The sequence below is a fragment of the Prionailurus viverrinus genome, chromosome A2 (genome assembly GCF_022837055.1).
Source record: "Prionailurus viverrinus isolate Anna chromosome A2, UM_Priviv_1.0, whole genome shotgun sequence".
NCBI lineage: Eukaryota > Metazoa > Chordata > Mammalia > Carnivora > Felidae > Prionailurus > Prionailurus viverrinus.
This window is the reverse complement of record NC_062562.1, coordinates 115,198,719-115,210,818: the sequence shown is the minus strand read 5'-3', so window position 1 is coordinate 115,210,818 and position 12,100 is coordinate 115,198,719. Positions and strand designations below refer to the sequence as shown.

At 39.5% G+C, this 12,100-nt stretch overlaps 1 protein-coding gene across 2 annotated transcripts in view; it reads left to right on the top strand.

Annotated features, from left to right (window-relative positions):
* Window positions 1-12,100, top strand: part of RAPGEF5 (Rap guanine nucleotide exchange factor 5) — a 309,698-nt gene that overhangs the window by 20,214 nt on the left and 277,384 nt on the right. For both annotated transcript variants that reach the window (XM_047833993.1, XM_047833985.1), the window contains exon 2: window positions 10,715-11,130. The gene's annotated coding sequence lies outside the window, so the exon portion shown is untranslated. The remainder of the gene's footprint in view (window positions 1-10,714; window positions 11,131-12,100) is intronic.

Below are 12,100 nucleotides of genomic sequence, written 5' to 3'. Positions count from 1 at the left end.
GATACAGTTTGTAAACAGTTGGTTGGCCTGATTCTTTCCCCTTGTTTAATAGTTTTTAAAATAACAAATTGGTTTCTAGCATCCTCTAGATATGACCAGTAAATTTTTAAAACTATTATGTACCACATTTGAAATATATTTACTACTTCAGTCCATTGCAGTTATTCAACATATTGAGTGTCAACTGTCCCATCTCTGGCCGGTGGGAGCTTCTCTTTAAGTTGGTGTGTACATCTTTTTTTCTTTTTTCTTTTTTCTTTCTTTCTTTCTTTTTTTTTTTTAGAGAAAAAGAGCACGCACTTGAGTGGTTGGAGTGGGCAGGCTAGAGAGGCAAAGAGGGAAAGAATCTTTCTTTTGATTTTAAAGTTTATTTATTTATTTTTGAGAGATACAGGAAGGGAGAGAGAGAGAATCCCAGGCAGGTTCTGCACTGTCAGCACAGAGCCCAATGTGGGTCTCAGACTCACAAACAGTGAGATAACGACCCAGGCTGAAGACAGATGTTCAACTGACTGAGCCACCCAGGCGCCCTGGTGTGTATGTCTTTTTTGAGTCATCTGTAACACTGGTCAGCAGCTTCCTAATTTTCTGGTATGACAAGAATTGCCAGATTCATTTCATAACATTTTATGTCACAGGCCTGGAATCAGCCATCTCTCCAGAATCCTGAGAAATGGTATTAAAAGCAATAATCTAGGTGCTAGGGGTTGTTATTCCTTATTATTAATGATTATTTATTGTTATTGGGTTGATCATCGCTTACCCTTGGTATTGTCAGATTAAAAAAAGAACTTTGTCAGATTGGTATGTTTAAAATAATATTTCTCCAGTTTACTAATGAGTTGGAACATCTCCCATATATTTATGGATTCATCATCCTGCTCACCATTTATAATTCCTTTGTGGTGAAATGACTACTCATAATCTTTAATTTCAGGTAAGGTAGAGTAAAAGGTTTCTAGTATGAAACTAACCTTGGTCATAAGTATTTTCCTTTTCATATACTGTAGATTTGGTTTGCCAATATGTGATTAAGAATGTTGCATTTATGTTCATAAGTGAGATTGTTGTATATTTTTTTCTTGTACAAATTTCACCTCAATGTGATACATTTGCTTTATGAAGTTAATTAGGATGTTCCTTCTCTCTTCCCCCCTTATCTTCCTCCCCCTCATGTTCTCCTCCCTCTTCTTGTCCTTCTCTGTCCCTTTCTCCTGTTAAGAGGTTGTATAACTAGGATGGAAATTTTCTAATTCTTGAAAGTTGTTGGTTTGAATTTACTAATGTTTTATTTGTGGGGGAGGCAAAACCCACAACCACTGATTAAATTGATTTCAAGCTTATGAGAATAGTCAGGTTTCCTATTCTTACATCAGGGTTGGAAAGTTAGACTTTATTTGGAACTTGTCTATTTTGTCAAAACTTATTGGTGTAACAACTCCAGTCGTAGGTCTGATATGATGTGAAGCGGAGTATGTCCACACCTGACCTGGTGATCTCCACCAGTCGTCCACCTGTTCCTCCCCTGCCCTTCCCCATCTGAGGAGAGCCAACCCTCTTCTTCCAGTGAACCAGGCCACAAGTCTTCACGTCATGTTTGATCCTCTCCTAAAACCTACTTCCTGTCAATCAGGATGTCCTTTTGGTCTTTGCAGAACCTGGCCACTTTTCCCATCTCCATTACACCAAGTGTCTTAGTTTGTTTGGGTGGCTATAGCAAAATTCCACAGACTGAGTGACTTATTTTTTTTTTTTTACCTTAAATATTTATTTATTTATTTATTTATTTATTTATTTATTTATTTATATTTTTATTTACATACTAGTTAGCATATAGTGCAACATTGATTTCAGGAGTAGATTCCTTAATGCCCCTCACCCATCTAGCCGATCCCGCCACTCCCAACCCCTCTAGCAACCCTCAATTTGTTCTCTGTATTTAAGAGTCTCTTCTGTTTTGTCTGCCTCCTTGTTTTTATATTATTTTTGCTTCCTTTCCCTTATGTTCATCTGTTTTGTATCTTAAATTCCTCATATGAGTGAAGTCATAGGATATTTGTCTTTCTCAGACTAATTTCACTTAGCATAATACCTTCCAGTTCCATCCACATTGCTGCAAATGGCAAGATTTCATTCTTTTTGATTGTCAAGTAATACTCCCTTGTGTGTGTGTGTGTGTGTGTATATATATATATATATATATATATATATATATATATATATTACATCTTCCTTATCCATTCATCCATCGATGAACATTTGGGCTCTTTCCACACTTTGACTATTGTTGATAATGCTGCTATAAACAATGGGGTACATGTGCTCTTTTGAAACAGCATGCCTGTATCCCTTGGATAAAAACCTAGTAGTGCAATTTCTGGGTTGTAGGATAGTTCTATTTTTAATTTTTTGAGGAACCTCCATACTGTTTTCCAGAGTGGCTGCACCAGTTTTCTTTCCCACCAGCAGTGCAAAAGAGGTCCTCTTTCTCCACATCCTCTCCAACATCTGTCGTTGCCTGAGTTGTTGATGTTAACCATTCTGAAAGATGTGAGGTGGTATCTCATTGTGGTTTTGATTTGTATTTCCCTGATGATGAGTGATGTTGAGCATTATTTCATGTGTCTGTTAGCGATCTGGATGTCTTCTTTGGAAAAGTATCTATTTATGTCTTTTGCCCATTTCTTCACTGGATTATTTGGTTTTTTGGTTTTGAGTTTGATAAGTTCATTATAGATTTTGGATACTAACCCTTTATCTGATATGTCATTTGCAAATATCTTCTCCCATTCCATCGGTTGCCTTTTACTTTTGCTGATTGTTTCCTTCGCTGTGCAGAAGGTTTTTATTTTGATGAGGTCCCACTAGTTCATTTTTGCTTTTGTTTCCCTTGCCTCCGGAGACGTGTCAAATAAGAAGTTGCTGTGGCCAAGGTCAAAGAAGTTTTTGCCTGCTTTCTCCTCAAGGATTTTGATAGCTTCCTGCCTTACATTTAGGACTTTCATCCATTTTGAGTTTATTTTTGTGTATGGTGTAAGAAAGTTGTCCAGGTTCATTCTTCTGCATGTCTCTGTCCAGTTTTCCCAGCACCATTTGCTGAAGAGACTGTCTTTATTCCATTGGATATTCTTCCCTGCTTTGTCAAAGATGAGTTGGCCATACATTTGTGGGTCCATTTTTCGGGTTCTCTATTCTGTTCCATTGATCTGAGTGTCTGTTTTTGTGCCAGTACCATACTGTCTTGATGATTACAGCTTTGTAATATAACTTGAAGTCTGGGATTGTGATGCCTCCTGCTTTGGTTTTCTTTTTCAAGATTGCTTTGGTTACTTGGGGTCTTTCCTGGTTCCATACAAATCTTAGGATTGTTTGTTCTAGCTCTGTGAAGAATGCTAGTGTTATTTTGATAGGCATTGCATTGAATATGTATATTGCTTTGGGTAGTATCAACATTTTAACAGTATTTGTTCTTCCAATCCAGGAGCATGGAATATTTTTCCTTTTTGTGTGTGTATCTTCTTCCATTTCTTTCATAAGGTTTCTATAGTTTTCAGTGTATACATTTTTTACCTCTTTGGTTAGGTTTATTCCTGGGTATTTTATGGGTTTTTGTGCAATTGTAAATGGGATAGATTCCTTGACTTCTCATTCTGTTGCTTCATTATTGGTGTATATAAATGCAACCAATTTCTGTGCATTGATTTTATATTCTGAGATTTTGCTTAATTCATGGATCAGTTATAGCAGTTTTTTAGTGGAATCTTTTGGGTTTTCCATATAGAGTATCGTGTCATCTGCAAAGAGTGAAAGTTTGACTTCCTCCTGGCCAATTTGGATGCCTTTTATTTCTTTGTGTTGTCTGATTACTGAGGCCAGGACTTCCAATACTATGTTAAATAACAGTGGTGAGAGTGAACATCCCTGTTGTTTTCCTGACATTAGGGGGAAAGCTCTCAGTTTTTCCCCATTGAGGATGATACTAGCAGTGTGTCTTTCATATATGGCTTTTATGATCTTGAGGTATGATCCTTGTATCCCGACTTTCTTGAGGGTTTTTATCAAGAAAGGATGCTGTATTTTGTCAAATGCTTTCTCTGCATCTATTGAGAGGATCATATGGTTCTTGTCCTTTCTTTTATTGATGTGATGTATCACATTGATTGGTTTGCGGATACTGAATCAGCCCTGCATCCCAGGTATAAATCCCACTCGGTCATGGTGAAAAATTCTTTTAATGTATTGTTGAATCCAGTTGGCTAGTATCTTTTTGAGAATTTTTGTATCCATGTTCATCAGGGAAACTGGTCTATAGTTCTCCTTTTTAGTGGGGTCTTTGACTGGTTTTGGAATCATGGTAATGCTGACCTCATAGAATGAGTTTAGAAGTTTTCCTTCCATTTCTGTTTTTTGGAACAGCTTCAAAAGAATAGGTGTTAACTCCTCTTTAAATGTTTGGTAGAATTCCCCTAGAAAGCCATCCAGCCCTGGACTCTTATTTTTTGGGAGATTTTTGATTATTGATTCAATTCCTTACTGGTTAAGGGTCCAGACTGGGTGACTTATAAAGAAAGGAAATTTATTTTCTGGAGGCTAGAAGTCCAAAATCAAGACACCAGCATGGTTGCTTTCTGGTGAACCTTCCTGGTTCATAGCTAGTATCTTCTGGCTCTGTGTTCACATGGTAAAAAGAGCTAGGGAGCTCTGTGGGGTCTTTTTTTTTTTTTTAATATAAGAATACTAATTCCAGGGGGCACCTAGGTGGCTTAGTCAGTTAAGCGTCCAACTTCAGCTCAGGTCCTGATCTCACAGTTTGTGAGTTCAAGTTCCACATCAGGCTATCTGCTGTCAGAACAGAGCCTACTTCAGATCCTCTGTCCCCCTCTTTCTACCTGCTCTCCCCCTGCCCCGCCCTGCTTGTTCTCTCTCTCTCTCTCTCTCTCTCTCTCTCTCTCAAAAAACAAACATTAAGAAAAAAGAAGTTATGTCATCAGAGCCCTTCCTTCACCCAACTATAGAAAGCTCCACTCCTACCCCGTCACTTATCATCCTTACTTTTATTTATTTTTCTTCTTAGCATTCATCATCACCTGATTTATATATATTTTTTATTGTCTGTCTTCTGCTATTAGAATATAATCTCCTTCAAGGCAGGGCTGATCTGCTTTGTCCATTGCCAGATTTTCGATGTCTAGCTCACAACCCAACACATGGTAGGTGTTCAATAAATATTTGATGAATGAATGAATGAATAAGTGCAGGTTGGCGTGAAGTTACAAATTCTCAGGGGAGACTGCTTCCTCATTCACCTGGAGTCATAGCTCTGCCTTCACGCAACAATTTTGTTCTTGTTTTTGCTGTCACCCCTTTCCTGAAGGTGTAGGTAGCCTTTTGGAGATTGAACTTAATTCATGGAGTTAGGATGGCCGAAGGGAGTATCTGCTTTTTGACTTGATACCATTTAACAGCCCAAGGCATCGTTTCTTTCTTCCTGGGGAGTGAATATCAGGAAATGTCCCCTGGAAACTGTCTTCACCACTTTTAAAAAATTCTGATTTCTTGCTCTCACTTCTTTTTTTTGGTCTTCTGAGGATTCCCTTTGCTTTCTTATAAGCTTGGCTATGCATTTCAACTAAATCACATTTATTTATTTTATTTTGCATTTTAGGGAAGGATTTCATACTATTGAATATGGAAATTTTCAAACTTTCGATTTTTCATGCAGCGCACAGCTGCCCAACAGAGTAACTTGCCCAAGGTCTTTAAATGAAATCCCTGAGACCAGACTTGGGACTCCTTACCTCCAAGGCAGTACTTTCCTTCCACAGTGGGCTGGTGGCATGCCTTATTTTCTTTGGAGGTGTTAAAAGAACAGATATTTCTAGCCTAATGGGTGACTGTACCCAGAGAGGACAAAAAAGAAGGAAGACAACAGTAACACAACAGTCTCTGGTTCTAAGAAAACTGTTGTAGCCACTGAGGCTGTCATAACCATTTGTGAATATGTAATGGGAGGGGCACCTGGGGTAGCTTAGCCCGTTGAGTATCCGACTTTTGATTTTGGCTCAGGTCCTGATCCCAGGGTTGTGGGATCGGGCTCCGCCTCAGGCTCTGCACTGAGGTTGGAGCAGACTTAAGATTCTCTCTCTCTCTCCTTCTGCCCCCTCCCCCACCTTCACTCACTCACTGTCTCCCTCTCTCAAATAAAAAAAATAAAAATAAGAAGAGTTTAAAAAATATATATGTAATGGGAAGTAGCTGGGAATTATGGCTGATTTCAGCAGAGTAGCTTTTGTTAGAAGTTGCTCCTTTTGCTTTTTCTTTAGAATTCAGATGTGAAGGGCTCATTTTCCTCAGGATTTCTGCTCTGGGGTAAGGCTGGATGCCATTCCCCTTCCGGCTCCTGCAGTTCATGTAGGCTGTGCCTTGGGAGGCTGCCAGTCAGAATGGAAGCAGTGGTTCCTTGATGTATAGCTGATTTTTTTAACAATTATTTTTGGCTCTAGTGAGGTAGTGTAGCTGGAAACAGCTGCAGGTTGGACTGCTCAGAATACTATGCAAATGAGTTGAAAAGTGAGAAGTTCAGTCAATCAATCCGTTTTGCTTCATGTGATGCCAACTGACATTTTTTTTTTTTTTTAAACCTTGTTCGTCTCATTGAATTCACTGACTTTGGGCCTGAATTGACTTAATTGCATGGTTCCTTTTGACATATTGTAGACAGTGATTGCTCTGTTGAGCCATAATCAGGCGCAACAAATAACACCACGAGTATTAGTAGACAGCCCCGGCTGGTAGACGGCTTGCTAACTTTTTCCTTGTAAAACAACTTCATGCTGTCCACCTAGCAGTTAGTGGGTTTAAAGAGCATGTGAATAATAGGTGGGAAAGCATTCTGTCCCGTGAATTAAATTTTAATCATTAGGTCAGTTAATCCAGTACTGGTTTTTGATAGACAAGGTTATGATGACCTTCAAACCGTAGGCAGTGAACTATTCTAGGATACCCGCCTTTGGTCTTTTGCTTGGAGGATGTCCTTTTCATAAACAGCATTGTACTGAAGCCAGCACCCTGAAATTATTATAGAGTTATTTAGTCAAAAGTTACAGATATTTTTCAGCTTCTGAGACAAACCACCAAATTGTTTTCATGAAAAGATGTCTTTGTTTATATTTACTCCAGAGGAACACGCAAGAGTTTCTCTCACCATACGTAGGCCAGTATGGAATATTTTATCCAAAAAACACTTTGCTACTTTCATTGGGGAAAATGATAGCTTTTTAAATTTACATTTTTCTGACTATTCTTATATTTGACTGTATATATATATCTGTATAAATATATCTGACTATATTTTTTTCTATGTATTAATCATTTTTTGAAGAAGGGTTGAACTAGTCTGTTTGCACCCTTTACCTGTTTATTGGGATCTCACTACTTTTTTCCCATAGATTTGCATGCAATCTTTATATTCTCATGTATTTGTCATGTTTTTATTATGTTAAATCTATATTTAAATGAGACTTTTTATGCTCTTTTCCTCCCAAGATCTCCTTTTCACATCCTTCAACATAAAACTTCATCTTTTTCCTTTTCATTGAAACAAAACAAGTATTTCTCTAAAACTTGGTCATATGAAATCTTAGGGTAAACTGATGTGAGAATTTAAATGGTCAATGACTGCTTTGAATCCTTTTGAAAATAGTAATATTAAAAACTTAAAAAAAATTTTTTTAACCTTTATTCATTTTTGAGATGCAGAGAGAGACAGCATGAGTGGGGGAGGGGCAGAGAGAGAGGGAGACACAGAATCCAAGGCAGGCTCCAGGCTCTGAGTTGTCAGCACAGAGTTGGGCACGGACCTTGAACTCATGAACCGTGAGATCATGACATGAGCTGAAGTTGGACACTTAACTGACTGAGCTACCCAGGCACCCCTAAAAAGTCTTTTTAAAAATCCTATCCATGAGTGGGGCACCTGGGTGGCTCAGTCGGTTGGGCGTCCAACCTCAGCTCATGTCATGATCTCACGGTTTGTGAGTTCAAGCCCCACGTCTGGCTCTGTGCTGACAGCTCAGAGCCTGGAACCTGCCTCGGATTCTGTGTCTCCCTCTTTCTCTGCCCCTCCCCCGCTAATTCTCTCTCTCTCTCTCTCTCTCTCAAATATAAATAAACATTAAAAAAATTTTTTTTAAATCCTACCACTGAGTGTGTGAATATTCAATATTCATTGAATATTTTAATGAAGTTACCCCTCAAGTCATTTTGGGGACAGTTCTTTTGGAATTGCCCTGCAGAGCCTGTGGCATATTCTTTGGCTCTCCATTATTGGTTATAATATCTATGGCAGGTAGTTTAATTTTAGAAGGAGCATAAAGTCATTTGGAACCAAAGCTATTCAGTAAGGTGAGCTATTAAAGAGAACCAGAAATATGGAGTGCATAGGAACACACAGAAGCACACACACACACAAACACACATGCACACAGAGTTGCATTTTCTGTGTTTTCTAGATTAAACCTGAAAACAACTCTAAAAATAGGGCTATCAATATTTTTAAGTGATAACACTGTTAGTTAAACAAGAGAATAACCTTCTACAGTGACATCTTTAAAGATAAAAGCATTGAAATAAACATTCAAGTTCTAGCATATTTGTTTAAAAGTTTGTCCCACTGTTTGATAGTGGCATTTCATTTCAGTGTTAACTGTGGTAACTCCAAGTGCAAAGTTTTGTTTGTACTGAAAATGTTCCCATAGGAGGTTCTAATTACACAGTCGGGTGTACATTGGAAGAAGAGGTCCCTACTTTGGTTTTCAGCCCTGTACTGAGCATGTAATGAGTTTCTGGTCTCAGTAGCACCGTGTGCTGAACTCGGTGAATATCATGTACATCTGTGCCTGTTATAGGCTTCTTCAGAATGCTAGTGATTCATGTTTCTTACAAAAAGCTTGGAAAAATCCTTTTTCTTTTGGTTTATTGGACTTCCTCTCACTATATCTATATTCAAGATGTTAGACTGACAACCTCAAAGCTCTCCCGAAGATCAAAAGGGAATCTTTCAGAATTGAGTTGGACATAGATGGAAGCACCTAGCTGTGGTGTGAAGGAGGTAGAGAGGAACCCCAAAGAGTCTAACTCTACTGCCTTGTAAACAGAGTATACAGGAGCAGCCTGATCTGTGAGCTCTTTGGTGTGCTGACACCTCCCTGGGCCCCAGTTTCCTCACCTGTAACATGGGCAAAAAATGAAAAATCTTTGTCTCACAAGGTGTGGCAAGACTGAAATGTAATGACCAGCAGTGTGTTGCACACATCAAGCATTCAGGTGATGTAGCTTTTACTGCTGTCATCGTATCGGTCATCATCATCATCATCTTTGTAGCCCTCAGCACCTGCCGTGGTGCCTGTTCAATAAGAGCACAGTAAATGGTACTTTCTATTACTGTCAGGCTTGTATTCTTGTCATCACTTAGCACAGAGCCTAGCATATAGCCAGTGTGCCATGAACGAATATTAAATGAAAAAAAATCACTTTACATGGCCAGGCATAATTGATACTGTATATTCAGAAAAAAAAATGGTGTTTAACATCCTTTTTTGATGAATCAAAATCTTTCTTTTCTTCTCTTGTGTGCTCTGAGAGCCCGACAGTGGAGTATGGTTGTTATAAGTCCACACGCTAGAACTGGACCACCTGGGCTCAAATCCTGGTTGTGTGACTGGGGAAAGTTACCTACCCTCTTTGTGCCTGTTTATTCTTCTGTAAAATAATAGTGCCTTCCTCGTAGGGATTAGAGACTTTTTACATGTAAGTAATTAGAACAATGCATGGCAAATAGTATAGGACATCGAAGTATATGCTGGGAAAGGGAAGAATTTTAAAAAGGGATAACCCAAAGTCTCTCGCCAGTCCTCAGGGATCCACGTATGCCCACGTGGTATGCAAGAGCATGAAGGAGAAGCCAACTGCATGTGAAGGATTAAGCATAGAAACCTGTACATTTTTAACAACCAGGTGTCTGGGAGGAAAAAAAGGCCCTAATTTGTAGTTTTTACAATTTCTGTGCCGTAAATATTGCTCCTGTGGCCAACTTCAAGCCACCATTGTGACATTCCCGAATGTGGCACTGGGAAAGGATGCACACAGTCAGTTCTTAAAGGCTGATGTGAGCAGGCTCCAAGATGCTACTGGGTAGAATCTTCGAGACTGCAGAGGAGAACACCACATTTTGGCAATATAGGCTTTACAATTCCACTAGTTATAGAGTTGTACCTAATTCTGGGGACAAGAAGGTAGGCCAGAGGGAGGGGCCACTTTCTTTACACAACCTACTGCTTTCAAAAAAAAACCAAAAAACAAAAAAACCCCTATCACCTGATCTCTAAATTCTTCCAGTAATTCAATTCTTTTGACCATTCAGTCCTTGACCTTGAGATTGCTGTGTGTAGGACAATTACAAAGATAATTTAGGCTTTTTGAGTTGTAGAAAGAGATAGTCAAGAAACCAGACTTTCATTGCCTCTTAATGTAGTCTTCTTCAGGCATCTCAGGGAAAAGGAACCACAACAGAATCCTAGGCCCAAACTCTCTGGATGACTTTAAGAAAGCACTGGAACTCGCCATTTCTTATGTCTTCCATAATACAATGGGTGAAATAATATGGCGGTAGTCACTACTTCTATTCAACAACAATTTCTTGTTGCTTGCCTTCCAGGTGTTTGATAGGATTGACCCCATGACCAGACCCTGCCAATGAATTGTGAGAGGAAATGAGAGTGTTACTTTCGGGCACAATAATGAGTTGCTAGAATGGGACACTCCTGAATGGTCTCTTCCTGTGCCACAAGGAGAAGCCATGTTCCAGGTGATGACTGCTCTGTCAATGTAGATCCTGCAGAGATGACATGGGGTAGATCCCCCATTTGACTCATGAGAGACCAAGCAAGAAATACAGATTTGTTGTGTTAATCCACTGAGATTGTGGGCAGTCACCATGAAGCACAACCAATCCTTTCTTGGCACAAAGATCAGACATGACAATCACGTGCATTTATAAACATTGGATGGAGAGGTTCTGACAACATTAAAGCACTCTACCCAAAGAAGGAATTAGCATCCCTGAATTAGCAGGTGGGTGGAACAATTTGACAAAACTCATTCGTGGAAAATCACTTGCAATTATTTCTTTGAAATAGAACTTGAACCCTGAGGAGCTACATCAGGTCTTTACAATGGGTCAAATTTGCTTTTGGCTTTCCTGGTCCTAGGCTGGAGAACAGTCAGCTTTAAGCCTTTGGGGTTAAAGTTTCCAGAAGTGTTAATGAGGAGGGAAAAGATGTTTTATAGTTGTTCAGGAATAGGAACAGTGACCATATAACAGTAGTATCTCCTTCAGCAAAGAGTAACAGGAAGAATGACCATTTCTGGAGGGCTTGTGTGCCAGAACTTTATATATAAAAATGTCTAAGCCCTGTACCAGATTTCCCCATTGTCAGAGAGTGATAGCTTTTCAAAGATCATATAGAAAGAAAGCACTGGAGCTAGAATTAAAAGAGGTCTGTTTTAGAGTCTGCTGTAGTAACCTTTTCCCAGAAGGAGACACTGAGACAAGGATTCGTGCTCAAATAATGTCCTGGGCCATGGAGAGTAATCCAGGAGAAGTAAGGAAGCCAATAAAGGATGCATTATTACATCAGCTACTACACTGGCAACTGTGGTTTGATCTCCAAAAGAAAAAGCACAAAATTCATGACCCAAAATTAGCCCACTCAAGAGCTGAGGGAGCTGGGTATTTATACACCAATGTCCAAGAGTCATTGGTTGAATGCCTGATTTGGGGAACAAACACCCTCAGATGCAGAGATGCAGACCCTGACAATTAGAAGTCATCTGGAATGCATAACTGTCCACGGTTGTGGGTGGAGACATGATAGCCTTTGCTCTAGGCTATAAAGCCTGGGGTCTGCACACCACTCTACCCTGCTCAGCTGCCTTGGTCCCTGAGTCATGGTAGGCTCCTGAGCACATCCCCACTATCCCCGGCCCCCAGGCTTCTCTAAGGGCAGGAAAACCCTTCTATGGTTCCAGTGCTGCATCTAGA